The 24,795-nt window shown below is 49.1% G+C and overlaps 1 protein-coding gene across 4 annotated transcripts in view; it reads left to right on the top strand.

Moving 5' to 3' along the window:
- The window catches only part of HIPK2 (homeodomain interacting protein kinase 2), a 203,351-nt gene that overhangs the window by 64,669 nt on the left and 113,887 nt on the right, over positions 1-24,795 (top strand). The gene's annotated exons all lie outside the window — the stretch shown is intronic.

Genomic DNA, 24,795 nt, shown 5'->3' with positions numbered 1-24,795 from the left:
AGGGTGGGGCTGGGGCTAAGAGCAAAGGCATGGCAGGGGAGTCAGGTCTTCATGGACGGATAGAATCCAGATGCAGGTGAAGGAGAGAGAGGGACACACATGATGAAGCCGCTCCAGCAAAATGCCCCAAAAGACTCACAGCAGACCAGGAGGACTGCCCACCTGGCCAGAACAGAGGATCCGTGGGGGGCGGAAGAGCTGACCACAAGGATAAGCTGGCCCCGGGATGCTGGGGTGTTAGCTACCAGACTAAGGGGTTCCAGTTGCGTCTGTAAACGTGGAGTAAGCGCCAACGCATTTGAGCAACAGAGGGTAATGGGATGAAAGTGATGCTCTGAGAAGGTGGCCCTATGTCCCTGTAGGAGGAGGAGTCCAGGGGGAGGGTCTGTAGCCTGGGACCAGGCTGCCTGCTGTGGTGATGGGAGAACTCCAGGTTTCGGGTCAGGAAGATGAAGGATTGTAACACCCTTGGTGGGAAAATGTGAAACTTCCATTCCTTCACTCAACAAAGATTTATTTCACTTCTGTCATAAGCTAGGCACAGCGCTGGGGACGGGAACACAGCCAGGAGAGCAGGGGCAAGGCCCTCACCATCCTGAAGTCTGTAGTATACAGCTTCCCACCCTTGCCTCCATGTCAAAGTCACGAGCGGGTGGACGGAGCTTTAAAAAAAAAAACAAAAAACACCTGATTTAGGTCCAAGTCCCCACAAGCTGAACGGACGTCTCTGGGGGAAGTATCCTGCACAGGTGATTGTCAGGGCTCTCCAGGGGCTCTCAGCACTCAGCCGGGGTTGAGAGCCGCTGCTCAGGAGGGACCCAGATGAGAGCCCTGGCTCGGGTCAGAGAGGCCTCGTTGCTCTATTCACTAAAGTGTGTGGCTGGGCTGGTTACCTTGTTCCTGACCCGTAAACTGGGTGGGTCTGGGCACCAGCCGTGTGGGGCTGGTGGACAATGGAGCCAGGACATGACTTGGGTGCTTGCTCTGAGTCCGGCACGTGGTGGGTGCTCAGGTCTTGGATAGGAACAGGAACAAGTGAGTCTGTTCTGGGAGATGGCAGTGGGCTGCACTTGAGGGAATGTTTGAACGGTCCAAGACTCGTGGAGGTTGGCAAGAAATGAAACTAAAACCCCCACGAGAAGATGGGGGCTGACAACACATTTAGGAGGTTGACACGTGAGCGGTGAAACCTGAATCCCTCGACCTCATTGTGCCCAGGCCCTGTGGGCCCAGCCCTGAAGGGTGCACACGCTTTCTGCTCACCCCTCTGTCCCGGGCACGGAGGAGGTGAGTGTGTCCGAGCCACATGGGCACAGCCAGCCCATCAACCCATTCTGAGACTGTCCTGGCGTGTCCCCACCTTATCTGCCCATCTGCCCACCCCTCCACCTGGCCAGATCTGCACAGGTGCCCTCACTCCAGGGTCTCCTGACCCAGCCTGGCCCTCACCCTTGAGTCTCCATCCATGACCTCGCGCCCCCTCCCCCTGGGTGATCTGTGGCCAGGAGACAGGCATCCCCATGGTCCCCCACCTCCCTTCTCAGTCCTGACTCAAACAGGTTTGCAAGCCATTCCACCTGTTCCATCCCCCCATCCCTTCTTGAGCATCCAGGGAAGAGCCTCACGTCCATGTCCCCTGGGTTTCTGGAGGGGTGGATCTGTATTGCTCACCAGGTTCCTCTCCACTCACCTGCTTCTTAAGCCTCTGTGATCAGCTGTCGGACCCTCAGCCCCGGAGCCAGGCAAAGAAGGAGGCTCTGAGCCTGGTGCCGTGGCCACTGCGGAAGGGAGCCTGGGCTTGCAGACCCCAGGGGAGGGCGTGAGGAGGTGGTTGGGCAGGGCTGGGATGGCAGGCGTTCCCTTGAAAGTGCCCTTCTCTCAACGTGCAGTCTGGGTGGCATCATGTAGGCTTACCTGCCCGTCTGAGGGATATTCAGCGCTGTGGCCAGCTCCCTGCCACCAGTGTCCCTCTACACTTGGGGGTGCCAGACCAGCATGCCAGAGGCCACTTCTTCATGGGTCTTGGCCTGAATTTAGGGTGAACTGCAGCAGAGTCAAGATGCTCAGGCTTTTATTATTTTGTTAACTTGATGCCATTTAGTGAAGAATACTGGCTTCATTCATGTTTACTAAAAATTGAGCAGAGCAATCCTCAGTGCTTAGTCCCCAGTCGTGTCCAACTCTTTGCAACCCCATGGACTATAGCCCACCAGACTCCTCTGTCCATGGGGTTTTTCAGGGAAGAATACTAGAGTGAATTGCCATTACCTTCTCCAGGGGATCTTCCTGACCCAGAGGCTTCCCTGGTGACTCAGTGGTAAAGAATCCACCTGCCAGTGCAGGAGATCCAGGAGAATTGCAGGAGAATTGGGGTCAATCCTTGGGTTGGGAAAATGGACAGAGGAGTCTGTTGGACGACATACAGTCCATGGGGTTGCTAAGACTTAGATATGACTTAGTGACTAAACAACATTCTTAACGTAGATCTTAGTAACCTCAGCATACCTTTTTTCTTTCCTTATTAAATGGAGAACTTTCACCTTTTCACTTAAAAGAAGCTCTTTATGGCTTCTCTTTGGTATCTCTGAATTCCCAGCATCACTACTTTTGCGCTTTGGGGCTGTTATTAAGTAAAATAAGGGCTACTTGAACACAGGCACTGCCATACCACAGTCAGTCTGATCGTCGAGTTGGCTACCAGAAGATTCTACTAGGGGCTCACGGGCAGAACAGGCTGAGCGAAGGGAAGATTCCCGTCCTGGCTGGGATAGAATGGAACTTGATGAGATTTTATCACACTCCTCAGAATAGCAAGCAATTCAAAACTTAAGAATTGTTCGTTTCTGGAATTTTTCACTTAATGTTTTTGGATTGAGGTTGACTATGATTAAAGGGGAGGGACTACTGCATTTGATTCTATATCGATACCAGTTATTTTTCTTTTTTTTTGGAGCAAGCAATAAATTGATGCTTGGATATTTCCACTGTCAGTGTGACCAGCAGACTGAAAACAAGACTAAATATTAAGCTCTACCCAGGAAAAACAAAAAGACATGCCATTCAGGCAGGAGATAGTGATTAAAATGTGTGAATTTTTGTTTGTTTGCTTCTGCTCCAAGCTGTTCAAAATACTCTTGTCTGGATTTCATTTGAAATACTTAAGACTATTACCAGGACCAAAGAAGTAGGGGGGAGGTGTGCATAAAAACTTAGGACATAAAAAATGGCCAGTAATCTTTTCCTTCAGAATAATCCAGCCTTTTTTGCCTGGTTCAAAAGGTTTCAGACACTATCTTAAAATTGGGGGCAGAGATATATTTTAATTCGGTTCAACTCATCACACGTTCATTGGGTGCCTACCGTCTGTCCTGTGGTGGATGTACTGAAGGTGGGAGAGATAAGACACAAGATTTCCAATCTGGAGGAGTTTATGGTTTCTCTGAGGAGATTAAAAGACACAAGCAGATTGCCTGGAGTGTAATTCTGATACTTTGATATTGCAAATGTTTGATCACTCAGCAGATACTCATTGAGACTCTAGGGAACCCGTGATGAGAAAAACCAGTAAAAGAGATTCAAAGTCAATGAAAGATTTTGCAAGATGGGTTAATAGGGAAGATTTATAGAGCGCAGCTATATATTGAAGGACTGTTGAGGTCTGTCTTAAAGGAAATGTGAGATGGGGGTGGGGAGCAGCCTGAGAGGCACAGAGACTGGAATAAATAAGGGAATATGGTGGAGGTGGGGGAAACGACATGAGATCTGCAGGTAGTTGGACGCCTGGGTTGGAAAGGAAGAGTTAGGTGAGAGAGGCCAGACAGTGGAGAATTTTGATTGAGGCTTCAGGGGCTTGGATTTAACAAAGGAATAATTCAGTGACGTTAAGAATATTAGTGAAGTTAATCAATTGAAATGGCAGGAAAACGTTTGGGAGAACGCAGAGGCTAGGAGACAACAGTAGTTAATCATGAATAAGGGGAAGAGGCCATAGATTATAATGGGGATTCCCCCACCCCCACCAGTATAAATGTGAACATGTTTTTTTTGGCTGCTCTGGGTCTTCTTTGCAGTGCAGGGCTTCTTTTGTTCTTGAGCATGTGGGATCTTAGTTCCTCTTGTTGGTGTTCAGTCACTAAGTCATGTCTGACTCTTTGCAACCCTATGGACTGCAGCATACCAGGCTCCTCTGTCCACTGCCTCCCGAAGTTTGCTCAAACTCATGTCCATTGAGTCGCTGATACTATACAACCATTTCATCCTCTGCCACCCCCTTCTCCTTTTGCTTTCAGCCTTTCCCAATGTCAGAGTCTTTTCCAGTGAGTCAGCTCTTCACATCAGGTGGCCAAAATATTGGAGCTTCAGCATCAGTCCTTCCAATGAATATTCAGGGTTGAATTCCTTTAGGATTGACTGGTTTGATCTCCTTGCTATCCAAGGGACCTTCAAGAGTCTTCTCCAGCACCACAATTCAAAAGTATCAATTCTTCAGCATTCAGCCTTCTTTGTAGTCCAACTCTCACATCTGTACATGACTACAGGAAAAACCATAGCTCTGACTATACAGACCTATGTCGGCAAAGTGGTATCTCTGCTTTCTAATACACTGTCTAGGTTTGTCATGGCTTTTCTTCCAAGGAGCAAACATCTTTTAATTTCATGGCTGCAGTCACCATCCGCAGTGATTTTGAAGCCCAAGAAAATAAAGTCTGTCACTACTTCCACTTACAAGGGAACAAACCTGCATCCCCTGCATTTCTTAACCACTGGACACCCAGGGAAATTCCTGTGAACATTTTTAATGCTTTTACCTTCTGGTATTGTGATTGCAGAGTTGGCTAGAGGAAATAGGTTGGTTGGTTTGGTTTGCTGTCTTTTGTTCATGGACTCTGCTTTCCCTAAGGCACAGTTGTAAGGCTCTGGCCTCCAGAACCTGGTTTCAATCCCACCAGTGCTATCAAGTAACAGGCTCTGGGAGGAGAGTTGAGAGATCTCAGCTCCAGTCCTGGCCCTGTGCGTCCCCAGCTGACTGTGCTCCCCTGAGTCGGTGTATTGATAGAATATCCACTGTGAGCCGTCCCCACTCCCACATCTGGATCCCATTATGACCAGGGCCTGTGCTTTGTCCATGGCCAGGGGACAGTTTCCTCTCCTGTGGGCTGACCTTGATCTCACTAGCTCACACTGGGGACCCACCATCACCTCCTCCCCATCAACGGGGAACACAGGATCTTCCAAAAGGCCTTAAGTCACTTCAAAAAAGGGGCAAAACTTAATAAAGCCATAAAAATAAGTTTCCAAAACTGCAAAGCTTGTGCAGATTAAAAAATGTAAAAGATTCCTGAGTAGGAGTTAGGTTTGATTGAAAAGAAGAGCTCTGAAAGCAACTGCAGGCATTGGCTTTTCAGTTAATTTGTCTTTCGTTACTAGCAGATGCAACAGGAAAGGGTGCTAGTTCACCCTTGAGAACATTGAGTGACAGCTTTAACCCACTGGCAGTCTCAGTCACCCAGACAGAGGAGGTGGTTTATAAATATGTGGAAGCTTTTAGAGTTGCAATCTCTTTTCTGAGGAGAAGTAATCAATAAGTTATCTGGGCTGTTAGGTTATCTTTAGTTTTCCCCTGCTTTTCTCTCGGACCTTGAGTTGTGTGGTGAAATAATTTGAAATTGGATTTTGCTTTAGTATGAACTAAAGTGAGAACCCCTCTGTTTTTTTTGAGTGTATCTCTATCCCAGTGTTCTGGTCCTTCTTACACACACACACACACACACACACACACGTGCACAGTCACACAAATAAACCCGGATGCCACAATATAAGCCCACACATGACTCACGCATACCTGGTGTGCTTGTGAGCGTCTTGGTGATAGAAGCTAGCTCTCAAGTCTAGCAAAGATGCTGATGTACACGGATGTCCGTCACAGGGAGAAGGACACAAACACACAACTTCGCAGACACTGAAAAGCCACATACATTCACAGATCACATGAGCCAACCAGAGTGACCCTGGAGGCCAAGGGCCCAGGTGCAGAAGCAGTGTTGATGCCCCGGAAACTTGACCCAGTTGTCTGCCTTGCTGCAGAACTACCATCCACATGTCCACAAACCTGAGGATGGTAGGGCTGGAACCAGTCTTGAGCTCAGGGTATGAACCAGTCGTTTTCAAAGTGTAATCGAAGGACCCTTCTTCCGCAGTACCAACCAGGTGCCTGTTAAAAATGGAGATTCCTGGGTTGCAAAACAGATCTAAGAAACAGGCTTTCTGGGTATGGGGCCGGATGATTTAAACAAGCTCTGCAGCTCATTCTTTTTTTTTTTAAGCTACATTATTGAGGTATGCTGCTGCTGCTGCTAAGTCACTTCAGTCGTGTCCGACTCTGTGCGACCCCATAGACGGCAGCCCACCAGGCTCCCCCATCCCTGGGATTCTCCAGGCAAGAACACTGGAGTGGGTTGCCACTGTATGACTGACATACAGAAAGCCTTACATGTTTAATATGTACAACTTGATGAGTTTGGAGGTAGAACTATCACCGCAGTTAGTGCCCTAAACAGGTCTATCACCTCCAGGAGTTTCCTCCTGCTTTATTTCTTTATTTACATTTTAAAAATTATTATTTTGTCCTTTGAGAACTGTTGCTCAAGTTGGCTTGGATCCCAGAGTCCGTCACCCCGCAGAGGGCGTTACTACTTGCCCCGTCAAAATGGGAGCGGTGGGGCCACTGTTGACAGCCTGGCATGGAACTGTTGACCTTTCACCTCAGTGGCTGACAGCCCCTCCTCTGGGGCCCAGTTGTTAAGATTCCTTGTGGTCAGACCCTTTCTGCTTCAATGGTGGTGACAGTGAAGATCCAAAAATAGTTGGCGCATGGGACAGGAGGGGTTTATGTGGGTTGGTCAACTGACAAGTGGGTGGTTGGGAGGGGGTTGGGATGTGGGTAGGTGGGTGTGGGGAAGCATTAATGCATGGCAGAGACATTAATACACATGGCTCTCTGCATAATCTGCAATCAAGGTAGCATTTACGGCTAGGTAGTTACTGAACTGTCCCCATAGCCACAGCTGGGTTTGAAGCTGTAATCCTCATTTCTGGATCCAACAAGTAATTTTTTGAATTCCGAAGATGTGCCAGGCACTGTGCTTTGTGCTGAGGTTTCAAGAGGCGAGTAGGAGTGCCCTCAGCTACGCGGCTCTATCCCCAAGCCAGTCACGGAGTGAGGGTCCCCCGGGAAGGCAGCGGGGGTGTGTCAGGCTCCACTGTCCTGGTCCGCCCCGGCACAGATGTCTTGTTAAACCCAGAAGGCAGAGCGCATTGCCTTTGAATGGCTCTGTCTGGTCTCCCTGGGTGCCACTCGTGTCTTCTGAGTCCTGGGTGCCCTCCCCAGTGAATGCCGCCCCCCCTCCCACCTGTCCTTGGTCCCCCTAAGCAGTGGATCTCTGCCTCACAGCTGGGACAGACCCGGCCATCCTCCTGCATCCCCTCGCCAGGCTTCCAGAGGAGGAAGGAACGCCCAGCCTCAGCCTCCACAGGGCAGCTCCAGGGTGGACTTCCCTTCCTCCCTTGGTTCCATCAGCTGCTGGCTCACAGGGCCTTAAAGCAGGATGGAGGAGCTGGCCTCTTGGTGTTGAGTGTTGGGCCCTGGCCCTTGTTCCTGGGTAGAGATGGAGATGGTGATGTTGCAGAAGCAATTGTCATGGGTTAGGTCCCCAAAGCAGAGCCCAAGGCAAGCCTGAGGTGCTGCACATCTGTGTGGGAGAAGACCTCAAGAAGCTGGGGGCAGGGGGTGATTCCATGAGGATTTAGGGGCCTGCTATAGGCCTCAGGGATCTTGCCCCAGGCAAGGGGAGGCTGGGGTTCTGGGTCTGCCCACCCCGAGACCGAGGGCCCTCAGGGGCATTGACTGTCCTGTGCCTTTGTGTGGGCCGAGCTTGTTCGAGGTCTGGGTGGGCTTGAGCAGACGCAGGGGAGCCCGTGAGGCAGAACAGACCACATGACTGTGGCCGAGATCAGCGGGAAACGTGACACGGGCCCCAGGAGCCACGAAAGTGTGAGCTCCAGCCCCTACCCAGGGATCCGCTTTGTCCTCCTCACCAACTACAAGTGTGGCATTTTTAAATAGAAAGGGAATATAGGTGAAATGCCTTTGTGGACAGATTTAAGTATTAGAGGCTAAGAATTCGGAACTGAACTCCAGATTTTGGTTTTAGAAGAGTTGGAGAATCTGACTTAAAAGCTCAAAAAAAAAAAAAAAAGGATGAATCTTGCCTCCACCCCACTCCCTTTTGATCTGCCCAGCCTGCTGGCTAGACATGCAAGATGGGCCAGGCTCTGAGAGCAAGATACCTGCGCAGGGGGAGGTGCCTGAAGCATGTGTCTGTCAGAAGCAGTGGGGTGAGGGGGAGGCGGGTTCTTTCCATTGGTGCTCAGTAGCTGATGTAGCTGCTGGTCCCCAAGGCACCTGTGTCAAATGGGCTGGTGACCAGCTGGCCAAATGAATGGATGAAGGAATGAATAGATGGATGGACAGATGGTTTCAGTGGCCTCGTATGTTTATAGCTCAACTCACACTGTTACACAGCAGAAACCCACCACATGCCCCGCTTCTTGTAGTCTCTTCCTACGAGTCCTTTCACCGTTGCCCTAAACCTTGGGCTCATGGCATCCAGCACCCCCGAAACCTGCATCATACGGGTCTGCTTAATCAGCCTTTTGGGGAGCAGACACATCTCACCAAAAACGTTCATTCCATCTTGCCTTTCCACCTGTGAGAGTTCAATTTGAAACCCGAGGACAGCTGACTCTGCTTGTAACAGATTAGTTCCCTGAAATCAGCCAGCATCTGTCATGTCCCATTATGCCTTTACAGAAAATTAGAAATGACTTCCCAGCACAAAGAAGGGGCCAAGCGCAGCAAGACCTGACCAGGGAGCCTTGCGCGTGTGGAGACAGTGCCGTCCTCCAGACCGCTGACCCCTTCTCTGCTTCCTGTTCCATGAGATGTTCCGAACATGCTCGTCACGGGCCCTGTAACTTTGTCTTCTTCCTCAGGAGCTGAGTGTACAGAGCTCTCCCATAGAGGATAAAGTAAATCACCCACCGCTCAGTGTGTGCCCGGCACGTGGCAAGCACTCAGCCCATGCTGGCTGCTCTTACTACTTTCCCTGCTGCTGTTAGCCTCGTTGTCGTCATCCTTACCATCCTCACTCTATTGGCAGAGACCTGGGTGTGAATTCCAGATCTGCTGCTTTATAGCTGTGTGACTCCAGGTGAGTTCCCAAACCTCTCTGAGGCTCCCTGTTCTTTTTCTTACAAGAAATATGACAGCGGTTCTCGAGGTTGTTCTAGGGACCAACCACACCAGATGGCTGGTGTGTGGCTCCCCCGTGTGCACCTTGCCTCGACCATTAGTAACCGTCACACTCCCTGTTGGGCCCCCTTGCTGGTTTATGTGCCTGTGGCTTAGCATCTGTTTTCTTTGACCTGGTATCATTGTTAGTTGTCAACATCCCCAAACTCCTTGGGGTCACGGGTCGTTATCATCTCTTGTACACGTGGAGGCCCAGCACCTCCTTCACATTCAGCAGGCGCTACAGGAGTGTGTTTGGTGGGCTCATTTGGTGTCAGGAAGAGACAGTGTCCAGTGCAGCGGTGAAGGGGTCAGTGTTTGAGGAGAGGAGCGACAGCTCTTCCTGAGTCAGGAGAGACACGGGCGCAGCATTCTCGACTTGAGGGCACGGGCCTGGCACCCTCCGCCGCTGCTCGCATTTGCTGCTCGCAAACAGCTGCTGCTGTTTGGACCTTCTGCTTGACTGGGGCACATGAGCCTCAGGGTGGTGGGGAGCCGTGTACCAAAACCTCAGGGCGGTGGGGAGCCGGGCACACAAGCCTCAGGAAGTTACAATGCATCTGCCACCTGCCGTGCTTCCTGCATCCACTCTCCATCCCCACCAACATCAGAAAGGTCCAGGGGCCAAGACTAGAGTGATAGGCAAGACTCTGCTCAGGGACTCCCTGAAGGGGCGTGTGTGTGTGTGTGAATGTTGTATGTTTACGGCGTGAGTGTTTGGATGTGTGAATGTGTGTTGGTGTATATATGTAATCTGCGTGTTTTCGATGTGTGTTGATGTGTGTTGTATATGTGATGTGTGGTTGATGTGTTGTATATGTGATGTGTTGTTATGTGGGAGGTGTGTTGGTGTGTGTGTGTGTGTCGGTATATGTTGTATATGTCTCTGTGTTGTACATACAAAGTGTGTATTATGTTTGTCATATTGTTACGGTGTATTGTGTATATGATGGGTGTTGGTAGGTGGGGATGTGTGGGTGTTGGTGTGTGTATGTGTTGGTATATGTTGTATGTGTCTGTGTGTTGTATATGTGGGGGGTGTATTGTGTGTGGCATGTGTGCTAGTGTGTATTATAAATGTGATAAGTGTTAGCAGGTGGGGGTGTGTGGCTGTGGTTGGTGTGTGTGTGTTAGGCTGTGCGGTTCAGTGGCAGGAAGTAGGCTGGTCTCCATGTTTGCCATCCCTTCAGATCCGGCTTCGTGTGGCTACAGAAATGTACCCTCCAGTCACAACTTAATTTATGTCATTATTAACCATAAAAATTAGTTTTTTGGCCAGAACATGAGGGAGAGAATGTGGGTAGTGTTTATTTACCATCCACTGACCTCCAGTGAAGGATTTCCAGTCTTCTTCTCTTTGTAAATTAGAGCTTATATTGGCAAATAAAAATGCACTAAGTGTGAACCCTCAGAATAGAAATAGCTCTGGCACTGAGAGTCAGATGTTGTCATTGTAAAAGGTAAATATTCACGGCAGGGAGACCTTTGGGAGGTGGCATGGCTCTGTGTCCCGACTGTTAAGGTGGTGACGGGCTAAAACTCATAGAACTTACACAGAAAATTTTTTAAATTCTGAGTGAACATTTAGAATCTATTTACCCCTAAAGATCTCCAAGGAAACTGTTATATTAAACCCTTAAACTTTATCTTGTGTCGTTTCTCTTCCTGTTTTTGTTGTGTTGTGTTGTGTTTGGGTAAAAGAGATATCTTTGTCCATCCTGTAACAGGATGGCCAGTAGGGCAACAGTCATTACTGGAAACGGCCGGCCCAGGGAACTGGGAAAACAACTCTGGGGAATAAACAGCTGCTGATGACGGAAGCGTTTCTGTCCCAAAGTTTCTTTACATGTGCTGTTCCATGTGTGGTTCATGGACTTGTCCTCTAAAAGTGAAGGACAGTGACCGCTAGAAACAGAGACGTGAGGGACTGTTACCTCTGAAATCTCAGAGTCCAGAAAGAAGACGAAGAAGACTTTGTGGCATCTGGTCATCCGGCCTTACTGCGCGTGCAGGGCCCTGCCCTTGGCTCTTGCCTCATTATGGCCTTGGCCAGCAAACCCGGGAGTGAAGCAACATCGTTTTCGATAAAGTAGCTTTCCTAAAATCCAAGCTTTTCCCAACGGCAGGCCTCCCACCTGTGGGGACATTGGCTTTTCACCGAGGGGTGGCTGGTTTTGTAGGAAGGGTCTTTTATCCCCTCAAAGAGAGGGCACCTGTGCGCCATCTTGGAAGCAGTGGGTTCTGCTGGGTGCGTTCTGAGTGACGGGCCTCGGAGAGGGGCCCCTGTCCCCAGCAGTGATCCCGGGCCTGATGAAGCCGTTCCCAGCAGCATGACCTGGGCCACGCACCCCGGTGACTGGGCCACGGCCCAAGGCCACACGCTGGGCCCAGAGCCACGGGCCCTTCCGTTCCCGCCCCACTGACAGGAACTTTTCACTCGTTTCCTTGGGAGAAACAGGAGCGTCCGCAGCATGTAAATGTCATTCCACTGCGCCCTCTGCAGCTCTGAGGGGCCGGTTGAAGACGGGTTCTCTGTGACTTTCCTGCAGTGGGAGATCCATCTATTTGCAGATCTGAGCTTATGGCCAGCCTTGCCGTTTCCCGGGCCTCTCTCTCCCTCTGTGCCAGTTCCAGGGAGCACGGGGCATCCTTGCTTGCCCTTCCATGTTGTCCTTTTCTTCTCAGAAGATGCCCCCCATGGCTCCTTCCTTGATTCCGTGTCCCTTCCTCTGTTTCCCATGTCCCGGTTCAGAATCCCGAGTCCTGTTCCAAGGCCCCAGCTTCTCCCTTGCCCCCTACCCGCACCCTCAGCACCTGTATGAGCCCACCCCACTCCCTCAGCCTAGCGTCTCTCCCCACCTTCCCCAACACTCAGACCCTGAAACCTAGCCCTGTCCCACTCTTCTTGTGGAAGCCAAGTGCCAGACCCACCACAACCAGAAATAATCTCTTCCTCTGGAAACATTCAGACATTGATTAACCTGGCATGTTATTCACTCGTCCATTTGACCTCCAAGGAAATTATACACTTCCTGGGACCAGAGTCTGGCTCTTAGACCCCGTGATAGAACCAGGGCTGATGTTAACAACCCATGTTCCAGGGAGCTGGCATGACCAGCCACCGCTGGCACATCTAGGGAGGTGAGATGGAGACAGAGACCCGGTCTCAGTGTCCCGCCTACCGTGTGACTCCTGGTGGGTCTCCTCACCTCCCTGACACGACATCTCCTTAGTTGGACCAGGTGATGTAGCACACCTGGGCCGTGGGCACCTGGAAGGTCTCTGTGAGTTTACCCCTCTGTGCTTAGCCTCACACAGCCTTGTGAGCTTCGGGCATAGTGGAGACCGTCACTGTCTTACTATTTCTAACCATGCCCGGCCTTTCCTTTCTATCCCTGGCTTTTCCTTTTTCTTCTTTTCTTCTACCTGTGTTCCCAAGGTACTCCCATACCAATCCAGGTACATCAGCAGCAGTGGGACGTCTCAGGCACCGCCATACATAGACTCTGGAGACGCGATTAAGCGAGACCTCGGCTCTCAGAGTGTTACCAGTTAATTGCTTTGCTGCCCCTGCAAGAAATGTACTCATGTTACTTCTCAGTTTGGGGCCATGTGGACCCAAATGAGGTTTCTGCTGGTGCGGACAGAAATAGTAAGATCGAAGATAGACTTTTTTTTTCCTGAAAATGAGCTATTAGCATTTTCCCCAACTTTTCCCAGTTGGTATTCTGTGTCATGGTTTGTATAGAAAGACCTGTATCTTCATCTCGTTGCTTTACTTTACAAGCTCTGTTCAGCAAGGGATGTCAAACATCTGTGTGTGTGTGAGGCTGCAGACCGGGTGCGGACACACCCCCCACCCTCCCACCCCCCAGCTTTGGGGGATGAGCCACAGCTTCTCCGGAAAGAGCATCTCTTAGGAACACACCCATTTGGACGGAAGTCTCAGGAACATGAAGCCATCAGAGAAATCAGTGGGAGTGCCAAGTCTCCAGACCCTGTCTGGGTGGGAGCTAACAGCCTGTATTTGCCTGGGCCTTTGGTTATGGTGACGGCTTGCATTTTCTTCGCCCCAGGGACATGGCTTTATGTGACCATAACACCAAGGGTGGCTCTGGCAGCCTTGTCACCATCTCACTGTGTGGTCAGTGCCTTGTTAGGGGTCACCCACATGTTGGTGACTAGCCCCACGGGTGCAGCTTGCATGTCCCACTCTGTCCAGGCAATTCCTGCCCTGGTTGAGGCGCCCCCCCCAACCCCCACCCCCACCCCCGCCCCTGCGCGCCCCGCCCCCACCAGCCAAGGAACCTAGAACAACCGCCAAGGAACCTAGAACAACCTCTGATGCAGAGGCACAGACCCAGTCTGCACGCAGCCCCAGGAATGTATTTGATGTGAGCGGCCTCCTGTCCTGGCTCCTGTCCTCCTCACTCTCCTCTGGAGGGACCGCGGAGCCACGATTGGTTTTCCCGCCACATTGGGAGGCACCTGCTTAGTTCGGCACCGACACTCAGATTTGCATACTACTTGCTTTTGTTTGTTGTTCCCTCCCTGTCCTGGTGTTAGTGAAACGCAGCATCCTTGACACGCAGGACAGGAAGACATCCGCGCCCATTCGGAAATGAATGAGTCTGGGTGGGAGAGCACGTGGTGCAGGCGCGCAGCTGCAGTGCACGTGCGCGTCGTTTAGAGGTGTGCAGCACGCCGGCGCCTCGCCCCCTCAGTGCCTTCGGGGGCAGGTCGGCCTTGGCCCCTAGAGTTTACACTGAAAAATGTAAACAGGCCTGAGTTGTGGTGAAGGGTCCCTCCGCACAAAAATCTAACTTCTTGCTGTGGAAGGAAGGCACCCACAGCCTAAGCGGGGAGGGACCTTGTACATATTCATGGGATCCTTCCCTCCATCTAGTCATCCAGACTCACCACACTTAAATACTTGCAATTTTGCCTGCACAGCATGAGAATTGCTGGGTTTGTTTTGCCACAGAAATTGAACATTTCTAACGAAACGTGACAACCTCGCCTTTCTTAGCAGGTGGTGGGGGGTGCTCTTCTGCAGGGGATTTGTTCCCTGCCGCCCCTGGGAAATGAGATTGTGCCAGGTGCTGGCCAGGGAGGTGGAAGAGCCCAGCTCTTCGTTTGGGTCTCAGGGTGCTTGCTGCCCAAGCTGCCCTGCAGTAACAGAGCAGAGCACCCCACCCCCTACCCCCAGTCCTTAAGGCGGCCATTGGATGGAAGCCAGGGCTTATTGTGTTTCTTATTTATTATACCCGCGTTCTTCAAGGTCTTAGACTTCATTTCTCTATTCATCTGTCTTTAGTCACTTTGCTCTCCAGTGCGTCTCTCCCTTGTCTGCTATAAATTCTTGTTGCATTTAAAAATCTGTATTTTATGCCTCTTTGCATTTGATGTGACTTTTGGACTTAACGTTTGTTTTGTAATTGTGTCCTAGGTATTAGTCCTGGGCAACTAGCTAGATTGTTAATGTCTTGAGGGTTCTGGTGATTAACATATTCTTCCATACTTAGGGGAGAGGGTTGAGGATTAGAGATTTCACAAGAACTGTTAAAGGAAAGCTGTTACATAAATTCCCTAAGCCGTTCATAGCCGCAAAGGTCAGCATTAATAATCGTTTCAGGGCTTTTTTTTCATAAATTAGATATGTTTAAAAGAACTATTTAGGAAGCTCCATACATTGCTAGTGGTCAAATAAAATGGCACAGCCACTATAGAAAGATTTGGCAGTTCCTCAAAATTGTAAACGTAGAATTATTCCAGAGGAACTGAAAGCAGATACTCAGACAAATGCTTATATGTTCATAGCAGCATTATTCACAGTAGCCCGCAGGTGGAAACAGCCGCAATGTCCAGTAGGGGATGAATGTTTAAACAGATTGTGGTGTATCCCCACAACAGAATATTATTAATAGTCAGCTGTAAAGAGGAAAGAGGTACTGACACACACACCGGAGCATGGGTGTACATCCAAAACACTGTGTTGAGTGAGACGAGCCAGACACAAGCAGTCGAGCGTTGTGTGATTCTCTTTATATGAACAGTATGCTAAGTTGCTTCAGTCATGTTCGACTCTTTGCAACCCCATGGACTATAGCCCACCAGGCTCCTCTGTCCATGGGATTCTCCAAGCAAGAATCCTAGAGTGGGTTGCTGTGCCGTCCTCCAGGGGATCTTCCTGACCCAGGAATTGGACTCACATCTCTTGTGTCTCCTGCATTGGCGGGCAGGTTCTTTACCACTAATGCCACCTGGGAAGCCCAGCAACAGGGCAGATAAACCCATAAAGACGGAATGCAGATTAATGGTTGATGGGGTAGGGAGTGGGAAGGAATGGGTGAAACTGCTGAATGAGGAAGAGGTTTTTCTTGGGAGTGATGGAAATGTTTTGCAACTGGGTAGGAGTAGTGACCAAACAACACCGTGAATATACTAAATACCACAGAATGGTAAATTTTATATTATGTGTATTTTGCCTCAATAAATTACTTTTTAAAAAGAAGTTTTTCAGGCTAAAAAGTTGGAGTGGGATATTTTACTAGGACCCAGAATTGTTAAAAAATGCCAGCTTGAATCTGAGTAGCTTTGAGACCTGTATTTGTGTGGTAACTATGGGAGCTGATTTTAAAATCCTTACAAAAGTAGATTTTTTAGGTTCATTTATACTTTTCTGGTGCTGGGCCGAAACACTGAAGTATATATTTTTTCTTTGACTTGGCAAGAGAAGGAACAGCTTTGATTTTTTTTTTTTTTTTCATTATTTATTTGGCTGAGCTGTGATTTAGTTGCAGCATGCAGGATCTTTAGTTGTGACATGTGGGGTCTAGTTCTCCGATTAGGAATCGAACCTGGGCACCCTACGCTGGGAGTGTGGAGTCTTAGCCACTGAACCATCAGGGAAGTCCCAGGAACAGCTTTATCTCTACTCTCTTTGAGGGCATTGGACACTCGGGGTATAAAAGTGGAAGTCGGTGCTGCTCTGAGGAGACTGATCTTACCTGCAGAGCAGGTGCAGTGTGAGCGGTGAGCCGGGGGTCCTAGAGCCGGGCTGCCTGCCTTCCTTGCTCTCTCCTGCTCTCTCTGTCTCTGTCTCTCTCTCTCTCTCGCTCGCTCTATCTTATGAGGGAGACTAATCTTGGTCTTAAAAAAAGAAAAAAAGACCTTTGTTTATGACACTTTTAGTATTCCTAAAGTATATGGTATTGCTGATTTTTAGAGCTGGCAAACCTGAAATGAAATTCTAGTTCTGCAGCTTCCGGACTGTGTCCTTGGGCAGGTTATTTAACCTTCCTAATTCCTACATCAGGGACAACAACACTGTCTTAGAAAAGCGTGAGGATTAAATGAATCCACTCATGCAGGGCCTGGCCTGTGGAAATACGCAGAAACGTCAACTTCTCTGAAGAGGAAACCGCTGAGAGTGTGTCCCCTGAGAAATGAGTACCCCAAGGGAGACAGAGGTCCCTTCCTTTCGTGCTTGCCTCCCATCTGGCCCTTTCCGCCCTTCCTTACATCTCTGCCTCTTCTGTGTCACACCCTTTCTTGGCCCTGCCCTTTAGAGGAAGTGCAGAGTACCTGGGTTTTATTTGTTTTCACATCAGCTGTCTTCCCTAGTAAAAACTTTGCATTTCACCCTCCCCACCCCAGATTGCCACGTAGATAGTTAAATTTTATTCTCACTAGCCTTTAGATGAAAGACAAATTTGCATCTAACCACATGTATATTTAACATGTGTTAAATATATACATATTTTAATATGTAAATGTTAAATGTAAACACATACATATGTTAACATGTATAGTTACCAAATCCTTTCAACCTGAGGCTAAAGTGAAAACTTTCAGCAAAATATTAATTGGCACCGTGAGCAGGATTTGTGAGACAAAATGCCACTCTTTAAGAAAAAAAGAGATTAAGGTTGATGAAGGTTTTATTCCCAGATGGGAAGATTCACCTTACTGCTCATTAGCTAGTGAATGGGATATAGTCTTTGGATTATGTGAGAATTGGAACCTTAAGTTAAAGTGGGCCAAACCTTTAGAAGGCTTCCCTGGTAGCTCAGCTGGTAAAGAATCCGCCTGCAATGCAGGAGACCCCCTGGTTCAATTCCTGGGTCAGGAAGATCCACTGGCGAAGGTAACCCACTCCAGTATTCTTGGGCTTCCCTGTGGCTCAGCTGGTAAAGAATCCACCTGCAATGAGGGAAACCTGGGTTCAAGCCCTGCATTGGGAAAGATCCCCTGGAGAAGGGAAAGGCTGCCCACTCCAGTATTCTGGCCTGGAGAATTCCATGGACTGTATAGTCCATGGGGTTGCAAAGAGTCGGACACAACTGAGTGACTTTCACTTTCACATGTATATTTATGTATTTGCTTTTTCCGCACCTACCATCCACAAAACCAACAGAAGTTCCACAAACATTCTCTTACACCAAGACTCCTTGCCTTGGTGTCTGCTGCCCTGCAATACGCTTTTCCCTCCTGGCCGGTTCTCCCACGTTTATAATAGGTCTGCTCTTCTCTAAGTCTATGGCTTTTCTTTCCCCCTTCATTCAGGAAGCAGTTATTGGATACCTGTCATAAGCTAGGCAGTGTGCCATGATGAATCCAGAAGTAGACCCCTCTCTCAGGAAGAATCCAGTAAGGAAAATTAGAAATCACTATGGTCAAAGTTAAGCTGTCTTAAATGGCAGAAGATTTCACTAAACTCTGTTTTTATAGCTGTTTCACTCCCCAGTCATGCTGCCCCATAATTTGGGGTAATTTGTCCAAGTCATCTTTTTCGGGAGATATTAGGGACTATTTTTGTAAATCTTCCTTCCCTAGAGTTTTCTCCTTTTTTTTTTTTTTAATAATGTGGCCCATTTTTAAAGTCTTTATTAAATTTGTTACAATATTACTTCTGCTTTATGTTTTGGTTTTTTGGCAGTGAGGCACACACAGGATCTTAGCTCCCCGATCAGGGATCCTGGGGATTGAACCCACACCCACTGTGTTGGAAGGCAAAGTCTTAACCCCCAGACCACCAGGGAAGTCCCAACAGTTTTCTCATGAGCATACACTCTTTCTCCTCTCAGAAGTTTGTATTGGCTGTAACAAATCGTCCGTCCCGTAAGTCATTCAGTACAACAGCTCTGGTTTGTTCCGGTTCTGTGCTCTTCTCCGGCCTCTCAGAAAACTTTCTAATATCCTCAAGCTCAGATAGATCCATTTCTGCGTCGTGCGTACAGAGGTTTTCCTCCCGGTAGCAGTGACGTCAGGTAACTGGGCTGACATTATCAGCTCCGTTTCATGGTTGGGGTGGCCCCAGGAGGTGGTGTGGTGCGACGACCCCGCCCCCCAAGGCCACCCAGCTGGCCAGTGATGAGGGTGGCTTTAGACCTCTCGATGGCCGTTCAGTGATGTTTAGGTTGTCCCCTTCGTTCTGGAACCGCTGCTGTGATGGGCACTCTAATGACAAGGGACCGCTGTTCCCAGAGAACCGGCTGCCAGCAGCCTCCCCCTCTAATGCTGGCGGGCCAGTGGGAGGCAGTGTGAATATTAATAAACCATACGTCACTTTTATTACTTTTTCATTAGGTTTTCGTGGAGACGGTGTTGGTGAGTGAAGCCCAGGCACTGGGCTGAAGGCAGGCATTTTGTTTTCATGACAAAATGGTGAAGACGCAGCCAGAGGAAGGCATGGTTAGGAGCAGCTAGCCAGGAGAAGCTGGCTTCTAACATGGGGTGACCCTGGGGATTTTTACGTTGTGACTGTCATCCAAGGCAAGGCAGATAAGTAGCATCGTTCAGCAGTGTTTCAGGGAATTTCTGATGTGGCTGCGGCAGCGTCTCGCCCCACACGTGATGCCCCGTCGCTCGCCCACGGTTGACTTGGGAACCTCTCCGTGCTCCGCTCTCACTGCGCACCCCCAGCCCTCTTGTGCTCCTCAGCAGCATCCTTCCACCAACCCAAAGCAGACACTGCCTCCCCACCCTCGCGTTTCACCATCTGTCCCCATTCTTGCGTGACCACGGACAGCACTGAAGTGTACACAGGTGATCAGGCCAGCAGGTGACCGTCAGCTTGCCCCGACCCCTGAACCCTTGCCTGGGGCCCTTTGGGACCCAGGTAGACCAGAGCGGAGTCCCCACGTGTCTCCAGAGACCGGAGGTGGTCCTACCTGGAAGAACGTGCCTTTGGTCCCGCCCTGGGAAGATGGCCCAGGGAGCTCTGAGCCAAGCGTGGCTGGGGTGTCACGGTCAGTGCACGTCCTGTCTGTGGTGGAGATGGGCCTGTGCCTCACTGGGCTGGGGGACAGAACCTCACTCTTGCTCGTCTCTGCTGTCTGGTGGCGCCCTGACGGTGCGTGTGTCTGACCGTGTGAGAGCCGTGGCAGCACGAATTTTACTGAATACATCCCTCTCGTGAGCCAGGAAAATGAAATGAATTTCGGCTAAGTCGAAATTAAATCGCCTTATTTCAGCAAGGTCAAAAGAGAAGCTTGAGAAACCCAAAGTGCTGAGGGATACAAGACACCTAGACTTAACCATTCTTGATGACTTATTGAATAGGAAAAAAAGTATGTTCCTGCTTTTTCAATTCCAGATTCTTCCCCTCATTTTAGAATGAATTATTTTAAGGAAAGCTTGCACTTTTTATGCACATAAAAGTGGCTTGTTTTTAGGTTGGATTATTTCACTTGGATTATCGCTCCTTTCATGTATTTGATTTGCAGCAAGCATTCATTAAGTGCTTCCTGCATGCTCCATACTGTATTTTAGTGCTCTGATGAATGTGGATTTTTTTAAGAAATGCTCATGTGAGTTGCACAATATTGGAGACGGAAGAATATCCTGTGTGTATATACGTTTTTCCAGGTGACTGAAACTTACCGATTTCAATACATACTTGAAAATGTTTTCATTTTTCTGGTTAGAAATCCAACAGGAAGACATCAAAGCACCCACTGCTTTCTTATATGGCGTAGAAGACAAAGGCTCTGACGTTTAATAAACACCTGCCAAAGGCCAGGGACTACTGTCACTATCCCCATTTAATAGATTAGAAAACTGAGTTTCAGGGAACTGATCGTCACATGTCACAAGGCTCATAACTAGTGCTGCTGGAATTGGGCCCAGAGTATCGGACTCCCAGACACAGGTTCCTCCTACCAAAGGGTGCTCTCTCCCCAGCTGAGCCTTTTCTTAATCCTTCAGGGTTATCATTATGATGTGATGAAATGTCCTCAACTACAGACATGCACTTATGTATTCTACATAGATGTTTCATTCTCTCTGCTCCAGAGTTAAAAGGTTCCCGTTATCTATATTCATTGAATTCTTAAAATAATAGCTAGAGCTGCCATTTATTAAATGCCTATTATATGCTGGGAACTTTACATACATTATCTCTTTTCTCCACGACTCTTGCAGCTGAGTATTATCCCCGTTTCACAGATGAGGAAATGGGCTCAGAGAGGTTAAGAACCCCCGACTCCAGGATCGTACAACCCCTCAGTGATAGAGCTGGGTCCTTCTGCCTCCAGAGCACCCACGTTTTCTCACGGTGACCGTCCCCTGGTCCTCCCAGCATTCAGCCATCTCTGCTCACTGCTGTCCGTATGCTGACCCCTCCCGCCTGCCGCAGTGACGTTCTAATCTGTTCGTGAGCGCAGAATCAAGTAACCAAACTTGCTAAAGGTAATACAAAAATATTGGCACGGGAGCCAAAGGACCTGGATTCTGACCTCAAGGCCAGATGTGTGGCCTTGAGCAAGTCATTAACCTCCTGAAGTTTCAGAGCTGGATGCTCCTAGTTTCTGCCTCCCAGCTGAGCCTTGATCACACATGTAGTTTGAAAACTGTGTTCCCTCCACATAGTGTGTGTAGAGTAAGTTATGTTTGGTACAGCTGCACGCAACTTTTTTTTTTTTATGCACATTGACATTCTTCTGATTCATATATTGAAAAACATTACTTGACTACCATAGCTTTTTGGCATTTGGTATTTTCCCAGTTGGAAGATAATAGAAGTATAGTTACTATCATGTGGCTCTTACTGCCCCGCCCCCATTTTGCAGAAGAGGATGGAGTTTTCCTCAATGTCCGGGACATTCCCCCTGATGCCATGGCCAGTGCTCACTAAACACAGGCAGGGGTCCCTTAGTTGATGTGGTCCCTGGGCCTTTAACCCACCAACGTCTGCTTTGTGGTGCTCCAGACCCGCCAAGCGCAGCTCCCCCCAAACATGTGCTCTGCTGTCCCTTTGAAATCTGTCATCTCTGCTGCTCCCTGTCCTTGGGTCCCTGCCATCAGGCCCCTGTGCCCTGGGCCACTTGTCTCCGACCCCATCAGGGAAGCTCTGTGTCTCAGGATTGCTAGCTCATTTCTCCCGACCCTCTTCTCCTCTTTTTCTGATTTCGAATTAGGTGTCTGTCTACCCCAGTTAGTCTCTCGCAACACTCAAGCCATAATGTGAGAGCTGTGAGCCAGTTGGGTGGAGGTCAGGCGTCACCCTCCAGCCAGGGGGAAGTGGGGGACCAGCAGGTATGTGCAACTTTGCATGGGGACAGCTCCAGTCTGGGCTCATTAGAAGAAAGAAAGTGAAAGAGTTAGTCACTCAGTTGTGTCCAGTTCTTTGCAACCCCCTGGACTGTTGCCTGCCAGGCTCCTCCATCCATGAGATTTTCCAGACAAGAATAACTGGAGTGGGTTGCCATTTCCTTCTCCAGGGGATCTTCCCCACTCAGGGATTGAACCCAGGTCTCCCGCATTGCAGGCAGACTAGCAGAAAGAATCCTGGACAACTTCAACAGTCTAGCGAATACATATAAATGATATTGTATGAAAATAACTTGGGGCTGTTTCACAGGAAATATTTATTTTCATTCTAAATGAGATAGCAAGATGATTCTTTTCATAGGAAAAGATGTGACATAAGTAACTCCAAGGTCATGGCGCTTGTATTGGCTAAACCTTAATCATGTGAACTTCAGGGGTCTGTTTTGTGGGTGAACTTCATTGTGGTGATTGGATTAGGGACAGCAGCAAAGTGGGGCCACCTCTCTCTGCCTGTGCCCGAGTTGGTCTATGTTCCCTGTAGGGAGCAGGCCTCCCTGACAGAAGTACACCGTTTCCCCAGTTCTTGGGAGAAGACCAGAGGGTCCAAGGCTGCTTTTACCCTCCTCCCCTGGCAAATTTGGCATTCAACAGGCACCTCCTGGCTATCACAGGGTTGTTGTTGTTCAGTCACTATGTCTGACTCTTGTGACCCCATGGACTGCAGCACACCAGGTTCCTCTGTCCTCCACTGTCTCCTGGAGTTTAAGCAAATTCATGTCCATTGAGTCAATGATGCCATCCAACCATCTTATCCTCTGTCTTCCCCTTCTCCTCCTGCCTTCAATCTCTCCCAGCATCAGGGTCTTTTCCAGTGAATTGGCTCTTCACGTCAGTCGTGGCAATGAATATTCAGGGTTGATTTCTTTTAGGATTGACTGGTTGGATATCCTTGCAGTCCAAGGGACTCTCAAGAGTCTTCTCCAGCACCACAATTCAAAAGCATCAGTTGTTTGGTGCTCAGCCTTCTTTATGGTCCAAGGGGTAACAGGATTATTCTTTAGCTATTGTGCTGGGTCACCAACTGGCAATTATGTTTTCAGGTTGAGAATTTCTCTTCATAAGCCTTATGAATATTGGAGTTTGACTTGCAGTGGTATCTGAAAACATGAACTCTCGAACTAGAAGTAGGCCTTGGGGGTGGAGGTGGGAAGATTAAAAAGAAGAATAAATAAAACTAGAAGTATATTTTAATACACAAAAGCTCCAGAAAGTACCCCAGGGTCTTGTCAGTTAATGGACCTTTTCACCAACCTTTTTTTTTTTTTTCAGGTTCTATCCTGGTAACATTAAATATACATATAAGCAGAATGCCCTTTGTAGTGAACAATCATATTTTTAAGTTGGTTGTCCAGGTGTGGGTCAAGTGGGAAGTGGGAAGAGGGGTAGTGATTGTAATGGGCATTCATTTCTGATGTTAAAAAATATAGTGATCATCGGAGACATACAGGTGATAGACAAATATTACCTCATTCCACATTATTCAGGGAAGTATTTGATGCTAAAATTGTATGTCGGAGTTGAAAATAAGTTAGAAGACCAGCCCTCTGAGATGTGTACCTGTAGCTGGGAGCAGACCCCCACCCCCACCCCACCCCCCCAAGCACAGCCCCCGGGAGAGGACCAGACGGCAGCTGACAGTTCCCACCTCCTGGCTCTTGACACCTGACCCAGACTCTAGAGGTGAGAGACAAAGAAGCCAGTTCTCCCAGACCTTCCTGGCTTTTCCAGATTCAGGCTGCCCTCAACTGCTTCTGACATGAAGAAGTCAGGTTGTCTCTGGTGGCTCAGATAGTAAAGAGTCCGCCTGCAGTGCAGGAGACCCAGGTTGGGAAGATCCCCTGAAGGAGGCCGTGGCAATCCATTCCAGTGTTCTTGCCTGGAGAATTCCGTGGACAGGGAAGCCTGGTGGGCTACATACAGTCCATGGAGTTGCAAAGAGTCGGACACGACTGAGCTACTAAATGACAACAGTCCAGTGAGCAGCATCAGCCACAGGGAAGCTGGAGAGGATGAATGTGGAGAAGTTCGAGGAACCTGCAGAGCCAGGAAAGAATCTGGTGAATGAGAGTCCTCCATGCCAGAGCCCCACAGTCAAGGAGGAGCAGGAACTCAGCAGGCTGGGGCAGTGAGCAGGACAAAACGTGTGTGCATGGCTGTGAGTATGGGTGTGTACACGCAGTGGCCACTGGGCTTGTCCCTCCAGACCCAGTGGGACATCTGTGTTTGTCAGCCTTGGCAGCAACTTACAGCGGGCTGGGATGACAGGAACCTGTGTTGCTGGAGAACAAGAGCAGACTCACCCCCAGATGTGCTCAAACTCAGCTCTGCAACACATGGCTAGGAAGGGCCCTTTGTCCTCTCTGTAGGAAGTTTTGTTTCATCTCATATCTAGATTGTTCTCTCAGCTAACCAGCCATCCACCAACCCCAAAACTGCCTCACAGCATTATCGAATACAAACCTGGGCTGTCTTGGCCAGAATTTCATTTATGTTGGAGCAGCAGGGGCTGATCATTAGACCCGCTCTGTGCCGCTTCATGTTTGCAAGTTGAGGAATCCAGGGAACTAATACTTCCTCCCCAGTGCTGGCCTGCGGGTCCTGGCAAGGGTGCCTGTTGGTGCACTGGACACACGGATGGGGGGACTGAGACAAAGTTGGGGGCATAACACCTGTAATACCCTTTGTTCAAATTAAAACCGAAATTCTTAAATAACATCAGATGTTCTGTGTTCAGCACGTTTGTCCGTTTTCTTTACCAGTGTGCTCCATATCCCAAGCACCTAACAGTGCTTGGCACATTTTAAGAATCCAGTGAATATTTGCTGAATGTT

This window comes from Bubalus bubalis, chromosome 8, assembly GCF_019923935.1.
Source record: "Bubalus bubalis isolate 160015118507 breed Murrah chromosome 8, NDDB_SH_1, whole genome shotgun sequence".
In the NCBI taxonomy this organism is placed as follows: domain Eukaryota; kingdom Metazoa; phylum Chordata; class Mammalia; order Artiodactyla; family Bovidae; genus Bubalus; species Bubalus bubalis.
The sequence above is the reverse complement of the archived record's forward strand: the minus strand, read 5'-3'. Positions and strand labels throughout refer to the sequence as shown.